Source organism: Dipodomys ordii, unplaced genomic scaffold (genome assembly GCF_000151885.1).
Source record: "Dipodomys ordii isolate 6190 unplaced genomic scaffold, Dord_2.0 Scaffold13, whole genome shotgun sequence".
Classification (NCBI taxonomy): domain Eukaryota; kingdom Metazoa; phylum Chordata; class Mammalia; order Rodentia; family Heteromyidae; genus Dipodomys; species Dipodomys ordii.
Window position 1 is genome coordinate 14,085,553 of NW_012267229.1, and position 10,914 is coordinate 14,096,466.

The window sequence follows — 10,914 nt, forward strand, 5'->3', positions numbered from 1 at the left end:
GTTATGTCTTCTGGAATTTGTCTTGCCCTGACTATAAGCATTTAGGTTCTAGTGGTTAACTAAGTACCCATGCTTTTTTTTTTTCTTTTTCTTTTTTTTTGGTTGGTCGTGGGACTTGAATTTAGGGCCTGGGCGCTGTCTACCAGTTTGAGCCATAGTGCTACTTCCAGTTTTCTGATGGTTAATTGGAGATCAGAGTTTCATGGACTTTACTGCCTGGGCTAGCTTCCAACTGCGATCTTCAGATTTTAGCCTCCTGAATTGCTGGGATTACAGGCCTGAGTCACCAGAGCCTGGCATATGCTTTTTTCATAAACGAGGACTGATAGAATTTTTTCCCCCAAATATATATATATTTTTAATTGTTTGGTCATGGGGATTGAACTCTGGGCCTGGGCACTCTCCCTGAGCTCTTTGGCTCAAGGCAGTTTTCTGGTGGTTAAGTGGAGAGAAAAGTCTCATGGCCTTTCCCTGCCCAGGCTGGCTTTGAACCTCAATCCTCAGATCTTAGCCTGCTGAGTAGCTAGGATAACAGGTGTGAGCCACTGGCGCCTGGCAAAACACAATTTTTTTTTTTAAAGTCTGCTTCCTTTCTTCACATTGTACTTCTCAGCCTCCTGCTTTTTTAAATTCACAGCCAGCCTGCCCTTTCCTTTGAGAAATGCAGCAGAACAGTGCTTGGTGATGACCATACTTGGCCAGAATGTTTTGTTTTTCCTGAAAGCAGGTTTTGAGGGTAATTCGCACAAACTCAGCTTACAAGAAAAGTTGGCAGGGGCTGGGAAGGTGGCTCAGTGGTAGAGCACTTGCCTTGCATGCATGAGGCCCTGGGTTCGATTCCTCAGCACCACATAAGCAAAAGGAAAAAAGCCGGAAGTGGCGATGTGGTTCAAGTGGTAGAGTGCTAGCCTTGAGCTGAAGAGCTGAGGGACAGTGCCCAGGCCCAGAGTTCAGGCCCCACGACCGGACCCCCCCCCCCAAAAAAAAGAAAAGTTGGCAACATTTTTTCTTTATGAAGTCCTCTACCTTTACAAATGGATTCAAAAGATGATTCATTGCTATTTTCAATGTGAAATAAAGTTAGATGGGTGGAAAGTAGTTTTGTGTATCATTTTATTTTTTATTTAAGTAGTTGTATAAAGAAGTTCCCATTCTACAAAACAGCATATGAGTACAAAGTGTCTGACAACATTGTCACCCATCTCCTAACCCATCCCTTCTCTCACTTTTTTTCTTTAATTGAGATTAGGTGATTACCTAAATTTCACATATTTCACAGTATTGTGGAATAGTGATAGTTAAAGTCACAAACACATTTTAACCTTCACAAGGCAAATTGTCATTTTCATGGTCTATACAGTTTGTGAATTCTATGAGCTTTGACAATACAAGTTATTTTTTTCCATATCAGGTGATGTTTATATTTCTTTCCTTTTGCTTATTGTAGGCTGTTCTGACTTATTCTGTTCCTCTTCCTGGCTTCCCTCGGTTGCATGAATATATCTTACCATATATATGGTCAAGAACATGGAGTCATTTAGCAATGATATGACAAAATGGATGGCTGTCCTTTGTTATGTATCATTTTAGAGTACTTACTTAGCTATTATTTTGGACACTGGAAATCCAATTTGATTTTGGTTTACATTACTTTCTCTGGAAGTTAGTGGTATGATACTTTCCTTGAAATGTTAACGTACCTCGAGAAGGAACTTGATACTGCCTTCATCCTCTATAAGACGCTATCTTCAGCAGGACGTGGAGTTTGTGAAGATGCTGCTAGGTGCTGTCAGCTGAGAAGTTACTTGGTAAGAAGTGAAACTGATAGATACTCTGTGCCTGTGACCTTAGTCTATTTAGACCTAGTTCGTGTGTGTGTGTGTGTGTGTGTGTGTGTGTGTGTGTGTGTGTGTGTGTGTGTGTTTTGGTTGTGGGGTTTGAACTCAAGGTCGGGCTGCTGTCCCTGAGCTCTTTTTGCCCAAGGCCAGCATCACTGAGCCACAGTACCACTTGTGATTTTCTGGTGGTTAAGTGGAGATAAGAGTCTCAGGAACTTTCCTGCCTGGACTGGCCTGCAATCAGATCTTAGCTTCCTGATTAGCTAGGATTACAGGCCTGAGCTACTGGTACTGGGCAGCCTAGCTGTTTAGGCTAAGACATAAAATCTTTTTGTGACAAATTCAGGTTAGCCCACCAGAGCAATAAACTTAGATAGGTTATGTGGTTTGGCTGGCAAGTTCTGTGTTGCATAAAGGGTAAACAGAGGGGTTCTCTGCATAGATTTGGATTCAGGATTCATTCCTTAGCCTTCTTTTCACAATCACCTGGGGAACTTGTTTGGCATAATGTATTTGTAAAATCCGTCCCTCAAATTCTAAAGTTAGGAGATGAAGAATCTGGGTTTTCACATAGGAAATATAGATTCTCTAGTGGTCTGAACTTGGGCCATAGCAGATGTCTGCAAAGAGAACATCAGATTTAAGGTCTAGCTTTGTAAGCTTTAAGCTAATTGATGGTTTTTTTTTTTTTTTTTTTTTGGTTGGTCATGGGGCCTGAACTCTGGGCCTGGGTGCTCTCTCTCAGCTCTTCAGCTCAAGGCCAGCGCTCTACCACTTGAGCCACAGTGCCACTTCCAGCTTTTTCTGCTTATGTGGTGTTGAGGAATCGAACCCAGGGCCTCATGCATGCAAGGCAAGCACTCTACCACTTGAGCCACTTTCCTAGCCCCTTTCTTTTTTCTTAACTGCAAAGTAAAGATGAGGGTGTTTGACAGGGTGAACACCCCCTTTTGGGTGTTAGGTGAATATGAGAGAGCTAATGAGCAAAAAAAGCAATTGTGGCCAGGCACTGGTAGTTGACACCTCTAATCCTAGATGTTCAGGAGCCTGAACATCTGAGGATTGCAGTTCGAAGCCATCTAGGGCAGGAAAGTCAATCAGACTTCTCTCCAATTAACTACTCTTTAAAGCCAGAAGTAGAGCTGTGGCTCAAGTAGTAGTATGCTGGCCTTGAGCAGAAAAGATCAGGGACAGTGCCCAGGCCCGAGTTTAAGCCCAGGATTGGCACCAAAAACAAAAGCACCTACAATGGGAGAAGCTCTGAACAGATGAAATAGATTTTAAAAAGTATAGAAAAGGGTTTTTGTATCCTTGTGAGAATTCAGGAGGAGGGCATAGCTGAGTATCGAATATTTGAATATTTTGCAAAAGAAGTAACATCTTTTTAATGTTTCTTTTTCAGCTTGTAGGACAAGTTAAATTTGTTTGTTTATTGCCAGTCCTGGGGCTTGAACTCAGGGACTGAGCTCCGTCCCTGAGCTTCTTTTGCTCAAGGCTAGCACTCTACCACTTGGACTGAGCTCTGTCCCTGAGCTTCTTTTGCTCAAGGCTAGCACTCTACCACTTGAGCCACAACGTCTCTTCTGGCTTTTTCTGTTTATGTGGTACTGGGGAATCGAACCTGGGGTTTCATGCATGCCAAGGCAAGCACTCTACCACTGAGCCACATTCACAGCCCCCAGGCTATAGTTTTTTTATCCTGTTTTTCCCCAAGTGGAATCAAAGTCTAAACATATTTCACCATTTTCTTCTTCCTCTCCTTTTCCTTTTTCTTCTTTTTCTTTTGGTGCTGGTACTAGGGCTTGAGCTCCAGGTCTAGAGCTTTTACCTGACTTTTTCACTCAAGGCTGGCAGTTTCCTATTTGGGCCACACCTCCTCTTCCTACTTTTTGCTGTTTAATTGGAGATAAGGGTCTCGAGGCCTTTTCTGCCAAGCTAGCTTTGAACCTTGATCCCCAAACCTCAGCCTCCTGAGTGGCTAGGATTATAGATGTGAGCCAATTACTTGATTTCATTGGTTAAAAAATTTTCCTTCCCTTTTCCTTTCTCTTTCCCTCCTCTCTACCGTACCTTTTCTTTCCTGTGATGGTACTAAAGTTAAAACTCAGGCCCTCTTGTTTTCTTGGCAGAGAGCCATTCCCCCTGTTCTTTTTTGCTTTTACCTTTTCAGTTAGAATCTAACTTTGTTGATGCTGGACTTGAAGTATAATCTTCCTACCTCTGCCTTCCAAGTAGCTGGAATCCTAGATATACATTACTATACCTGGCCCTTCTTCAGTTACTCTTTTCTAGGATGTCATACAGTTTTAACAATTGTTCTGTAAGATTTAGTATGGGGAACTCATTTGATGATACTTACCATAGGTGGTAGTTTTTGCTTAGTCCACAAATCCTAGGCTTTTAAGCCTGATCAGCCTGTTCATATTAGCTTGCTAGCATGTGAGTGACCCAAATCTGACCATTGTCAGCAGGGTGGAAGTAATTGCTTTGAACTAAACTGAACTCTCTCTTGTGATTAGTTCCTGTGAATCACTAGTCATTTTTCTGCTGTTAGCAATATGTCATACTTTTGAAATCACATTCAGTTAAAAATATTTTAAACCATACTTATTTCAGAATTTTTGTTATATTTTCTTTTTTTTCTCAGTTTTTGAAAGCTAAGGTATAAGTTGAGTGTGTGAAGTTGTTCTCTAAAAGCCCAAGAAGAGATTCTATACTATTACACTGAACTTGACAGTAGTTGGAACCATTAATTTAGAGGACTTCAGATTGTTGTGTACCTATAACTTGTGAATGTTTTCTGGTTTAATTTGAATTGGTAAGTAATGTTAATTGTGACTTTGAAATATAGCAGCTTTCTGTTGATGTTGCCAAGTAGCTTTATTAATTTATCAAGTCAAGCTAGCTGTAGAGTCAAATTTATAGGATCTTTAATCCAGGATCTTAAGACATCATTTCATAAAATGTATATGACCCACATTTCCTTGTGTTTGGCTCTGAGTGTAAGGTGAGGGTAGCTACTAGAGACACACAGCTTGTGTGGGAAGAGGCAGTTCTTTATCCTGTGATCATCTGAAAACAAACCAGGTTCCACCCGGCACTTTGCAATGGCATCAAGAGGGAGGCACTGGATTTTAAGATGATCTATTATCGATTTGAAATTCTGTAAGATATTTTGACTTGTTTGCAAAATTTTCTCCCTGAGGGTTAAAGGTATGACTCAGGAAAAGAACACTTGCCTACCGTATCTGAGCTCTGTTCAGTCACCAGTACCATAAGGAAAAGAAATTTCTTCTTCAACTTCCTGCTGGGTAGGTTTAGTTTGAAATGTTTTGGTGTAGTCTGCAGGAATTATTGGTAAAGCTGGGTGGCTGAGCACAAGTATGAGTGAAAAAATAATTGTAGCAACTATAGTTTTTAGCTTTAATTTCAGTTTTGGCCCAATAATGAGAGTGGAAGATTTTTCAGATGAGACTCAGTCCCTCGGGGTAAGTCTTAAGGCTGGCTTAACAGCTCTGTCTGGTTTCATAGTAGGTATGGAGATGAGTTTTTGAATTTAACCTTAATGGATGATTCACAAATTACAGTGTAGTTGTTTTTGTTTTGTTTTGTTTTTTGAGTGAGAATCAGGCTGAGTTTATTAAGTAGGCCATTGGTTGGGTTGGGTGGTAGCTGTGCATCCTCGAAGCAGTAGTGGCCCCCAGGTCAGGCACCCACCCAGACTCTGCAGGTTGATGTTGCTTTCGGGTCAGTCATGGAGTCTGAAAGGGACAGGGAAGGCAGTTTATGCAGGAACCATGGCTAAGCAGATAATGCCTCTCTGAAGGCTACTTAAGGACTATTCATTGTATATTGGAGACATTAGGTGCCCTGTACTTCTCTGGCACTCTAGCCAGCAGGCCAGAATCTGCCCAGCCTCTGGTATCAGATAGAGTGCCTGGTACTCTGCATTGTAGTCCAAAGTCACATACAGGTATGCAGATTACATATGAAGGGATCTATGGGTTGAACCCCATATTTGACCTTTACTAGAATAAGTGTAGAAGACAGTGCTGTAATTAAAGGCCAAGGTCTTTCTCCAGCTTCTGCATTCCAGGACTACTGAGACTAGTTCACTGAAATGACCCTTACTGATTCCAAAGAGTTAATGGCATATCTGTAAAGGCCAATGGGATATTGAAACAAGAAAGAGTGTGAGAAGCGCTGGTGGCTCACACCTGTAATCCTAGCTACTCAGGAGGCTGAGATCTGAGGATCGTGGTTCAAAGCCAGCCCGGACAGGAGAGACCGTGAAACTCCTATCTCCAATAACCACCAGAAAAACCGGAAGTGGCGCTGTAGCTCAAGTGTTAGAGCGCTCGCCTTGAGCTGAAGAGCTGAGGGACAGCGCCCAGGCCCAGAGTTCAAGCCCTATGGCCGACCAAAAAAAAAAAAAAAGAAAGAGTGTGAGAGTCACTCTTAGGAAATGTCTCTGGAAGCTAATTTCCATCACCTGAAGGACAGTTTTTTAATTTTTTTGAAGACAAAAGTTTTTCCCTGTGGTCTGTGCTGACCTGCAACTTAATCTTCCTGCCTCAGTGCTGAGATCTTTGGTGTACCTGGATCAAACTTTGGTATTTTAATAAAAGTACTTTAGTTTTTACTTGAAGAAGCTTTGACAGGAGAAATAAGCTGCAGGGACCACCTCACTAATAACGTCCATTCCTGAAACATTATTTAATACAAGAATCGAACTGCATTTACCCAGGACTTGTGAGTTATCCTCATCTAAGCTTGAGTATTTTTCACATTTCTTTCCTCTTTTGTTTCTGGGGCAGGGGTAGGGGGGGGGAGGAGGGAGAGAGAGAGAGAGGGAGAGAGAGAGAGAAAAAAAGTGTGTGTGTGTGTATGTGTGTACCAGTACTGGGCTTGAACTCAGAGCTTGAGAGCTGTCCTTTAGTTTTTTTTTTGCTCAAGGCTGGTGGTGTCCCACTTGAGCCACAGCTCCACTTCCTGCTCTTGGTTGACTAATTGGAGTTAAGAATCTCACAGACTTAGTTTATCACAACTCAGGAATGGTTTCTAGGCCCTGAGTTTGAGCCCCAGGACCAATATAAATAAATGCAGAGCGCTGGTGGCTCATGCCTGTAATCCTACTCAGGAGGCTGAGATCTGAGGATTGCAGTTTAAAGCCAGTCTGGGCAGGAAGTTTATCTCCAATAAACCACCGAAAAACTGGAAGTGGCACAGTGGCTCAAGTGGTAGAGCACTCACCTTGAGCTGAAGAGCTGAGGGACAGCGCCCAGGCCCATGACCAAAAAAAAAAAAAAAAAAAGGCAAATAAATAGACTTTTAATCTAGGCTCTGGAGGCTTACTTTTATAATCCTAGCTACTCAGGGTCTGAGATCTGTAGGATCACAGGCTTGTTGTTTTTGTTGGTCGTGAGGCTTGAACTCTGGGCCTGGATGTTGTCCCTGCACTCTTCAGCTCAAAGGTGAGCACTCTACTGCTTGAGCCACAGCACCACTTCCAGTTTCCTTTTTTTTAAATTTATTTTTATTTTTATTTTTTGTGAACACACTGTACAGAGGGGTTACAATTACATGGGCAGGTTAATGCGTACATTTCTTATCAAGCATTGCAGCCTCCTCCTTTGTTTACCCTTCACATCCCTTCCCAGCCTCCCCCACTTCCAGTTTTCTAGTGGTTATTGGAGATAACAGTCTCATGGGTCTGGGAAGGTGGCTCAGTGGTAGAGTGCTTGCCTTGCATGCATGAGACTCGGGGTTAGATTCCTCAGCACCACATAAGCAGAAAAAGCTGGAAATGGCCCTGTGGCTCAAGTGGTAGAGTGCTAACCTTGAGCTGAAGAGCTGAGGGACAGCACCCAGGCCCAGAGTTCAGACCCCACAAGTGACAAAAAAAAAAAAAAAAAGAGTCTCAGGGGCTTTCTTACCTGGGCTTTGAACCACAATCCTCATATCTCAGCCTCGTGAGTAGCTAGGATTACAGGTGTGAGTCACCAGTGCCAGGCTAGGACCACAGTTTGAAGTCAATGTAGGCAGAGAATCCTTAGAGATTCCATCTTCAAAATAACCACCAAAAAACCTGGCTGGGGGTGTAGTAACAAATGGTATAGCACTAGCTGAGTTCAAACTACAGTACCAAAAAAAAAAAAAAAGACTTTACTTTGACATTTCATTCATCCACTTTACATTTAGTGTTCTTTTTTTTGGGTCCGGTCATAGGCCTGAACTCTGAGCATGGGCGCTGCCCTCAGCTCTTCAGATCAAGGCTAGCGCTCTACCACTTGAGCCACAGCGCCACTTCTGGCTTTTTTTTTGCTTATGGGTGCTGAGGAATCAAACCCAGGGCCTCAAGCATGCAAGGCAAGTGCTTTACCACTGAGCCACCTTCCCAGCCCACATTTAGTGTTCTATGACAGTCCTTTTGTCTTTATTACTGGTGAAATGGAGGCAGGAATTTTTTGTTACATTAAGGTTCTTTGTTTTCTCCCGAGGAAAATGTTTTGTTTGCCAGTTGTCATTGTATAGCATAGCATCCAGTTCCTCATAGAATGTGATTTAGCTGGCTCAAAGTGTAATTTTTTATTGTTGTTGGTTGTGGGGCTTAAACTCTGGGCCTGGGCGCTGTCCCTCAGCTCTTCAGCTCAAGGCAAGCACTCTACCACTTGAGCCACTGCTCTACTTCCGGCTTTTTTCTTTTTGTTTATGTGGTGCTGAGGAACCGAACCCAGGGCCTCAGGCATGCAAGGCAAGCGCTCTACCACTGAGCCACCTTCCCAGTCCCTATACATGAATTTTTTTTACTCAAGGCTAATCACTACCATTTGAGCCACAGTTTCACGTTTGGATTTTTGATGTTTAGTTGGAAAGAAGAGTCTCATAGACTTTTGAACTACGGTTTTCAGATGTCAGCCTCTTGAGTAGCTAGGATTACAGGCCAGGATCCACCAGTGCCTGGCATGTCTTTTATTTTTAATTGCATGGTTTAGTATCCCATACATCAAACTACTTTTCCCTGAACCACCAGTGCCTAGCATTCAGTTTTCTATTGGTACTTTTCAGCGTATTTGTGCTGTCTTCTGTCACAGCTGTAAGTTTAACTTCATTAAAAAAAAGTGTCTCATGTTGGATTGGCTGTGTGAGTATGGCTTGTGGGGTAGATTGTAGGACTATTAGATTCTTGATGTGGAATTCTCTCTTAATCCCTAGTTCTAAATATGACTCTGAGGCCAGTGGAATCCCTCAGAGTTCCAATATGACTTTATAGAGGTGCTTGTCTTGGACTCAGGGACAAGCTGTCAAGATGTCGCAGTTGAAATTGGACTTGAAGTCTAATACTTCCCTGATAACCAGCCTGTTTAGCTGGGGAGACCAAGTTGAGTCAGTGTGAGTGACTGGGTCATAGTCCCCCTCCAAAAATTGGATACCTTGGCCTGCATATGCCCTTACCCTTCAATCAACTTTGCCCTATCAATGTCTACCCATCAATTATGGAGGACTCTAGTTACTGACCTTCCATCTTCCTGTGGGGTTTTCCAAACCCTCACCTAGTTCCATATCTGTATTTAGTTTAGTTTTTGCTAGTCCTGGGGTTTTAACTCGGCTTGGTCACTGTCCCTAAGCTTTTGTGTCCAAAGCTAGCAGCACCCTACCACTTATGACCACAGCTCCACTTCTGGCTTTTTGTGGTTAACTGGTGATAAGAGTCTCATAGCCTTTACTGCCTGTGCTGGCTTCAGACCTCTATCTTCAGATCTCAGTCTCCTGAGTAACTAGGATTACAGGCGTGAGACACCAGCCTTCAGATCTGCATCTTCTACCTACCCATTCTCTCTTCACTCTGCTGTGGACAGGATAACTCTAGGGAATAGATTAAAGACAACAGCTTTTGGTTAATTGGACATAAGTGTCTCTTAGATTTGTCTATCCAGCCTGGCTTCAAATCATGATCCTCAGATTTCAGCCTTCTAAATAGCTAGGATTTTAGGCCATAATTCACTAGTACCTGGCTTGTATTTTATTTCTAATTGGATGGTTTAGTATCACTTGCATCAAACCACTTTCCCTCCCTGCTCCTCCTGGAAATGCTTCTGTCCTTACTCCTAGTTACCATGTTTTTGGTTTTTAGAGCTCCTTGGCTCTCTGCTCCTTGGTCCTGACATCTAAGTTGTCACCAAGACATCATTGACGATGACACTCTTGATCAATCTTCCTCTATTGCTGTCCATCTTGGGCCAAGAACTTCCATAACTACTCTCTGTACTGTATATTCTCCTGGGTCAGACATTAAGTTTTGTATTCTGCATCCAATTTTCCTTTCCACTCTTCTCCTACTGTTTCTTTCTGTTCTCTGCCTCCTACAACCCTTTTGCTCCATCAAGTGGCTCATTTGGTGAGTCCTAGGAAGTCCTTAGGCTTTCTGACTATTCCTGCTAGCTATGCCACGGTGGTACTTGAGTCTTGCAGGGGTGGGGGGTGGGGTGGGGGTTTGTGGGGTGGAGGGGAGGAACTTGCTAACAAAATGGACTGGGGCCCTAATAGCCTAACACAATGCTGACCCAGCAGAAACATGCCTTTGTTCTCAGAGCAGAGTTGTGTGGAAGAGACCTCTTTCCTATGCTCTCCCAATCCTCAGGCTGCTGTAAAGGCACTAGCAGTGGGTTGGGAGTATTTGCAGTGGGATGTCAAGTCCCACCTTTGGCACATATCTTTGATTTTTGGAAGTGTGCCTGCTCTTCATTTTCCTCAGCTATGAGTTGTTTTGGGGCCACCATGTGACTCCTTAGGCCCTTGGGAATCCTGTAGAATGTGTGACACTTTTAGGAGTAAAGTAACTTGAAAAGCCCCATAACTTGAGCAGGACAACTCTAACAGGTGAAGGTACTATTGTCAACTTGGGACTGTGTCAACTGTGGGAAAGGGTTTTTTTTTTTTTTTGCTTTGTTTTTTTTGCCAGTCTTGGGGCTTGAACTCAGAGCCTGGGCACTGTCCCTGAGCTTGCAGCAGTTTATCACCTAAGCCACAGTGCCAAGCCATAGCACCACTTCTGTCTTTTTCTGTGTCTGTGGTA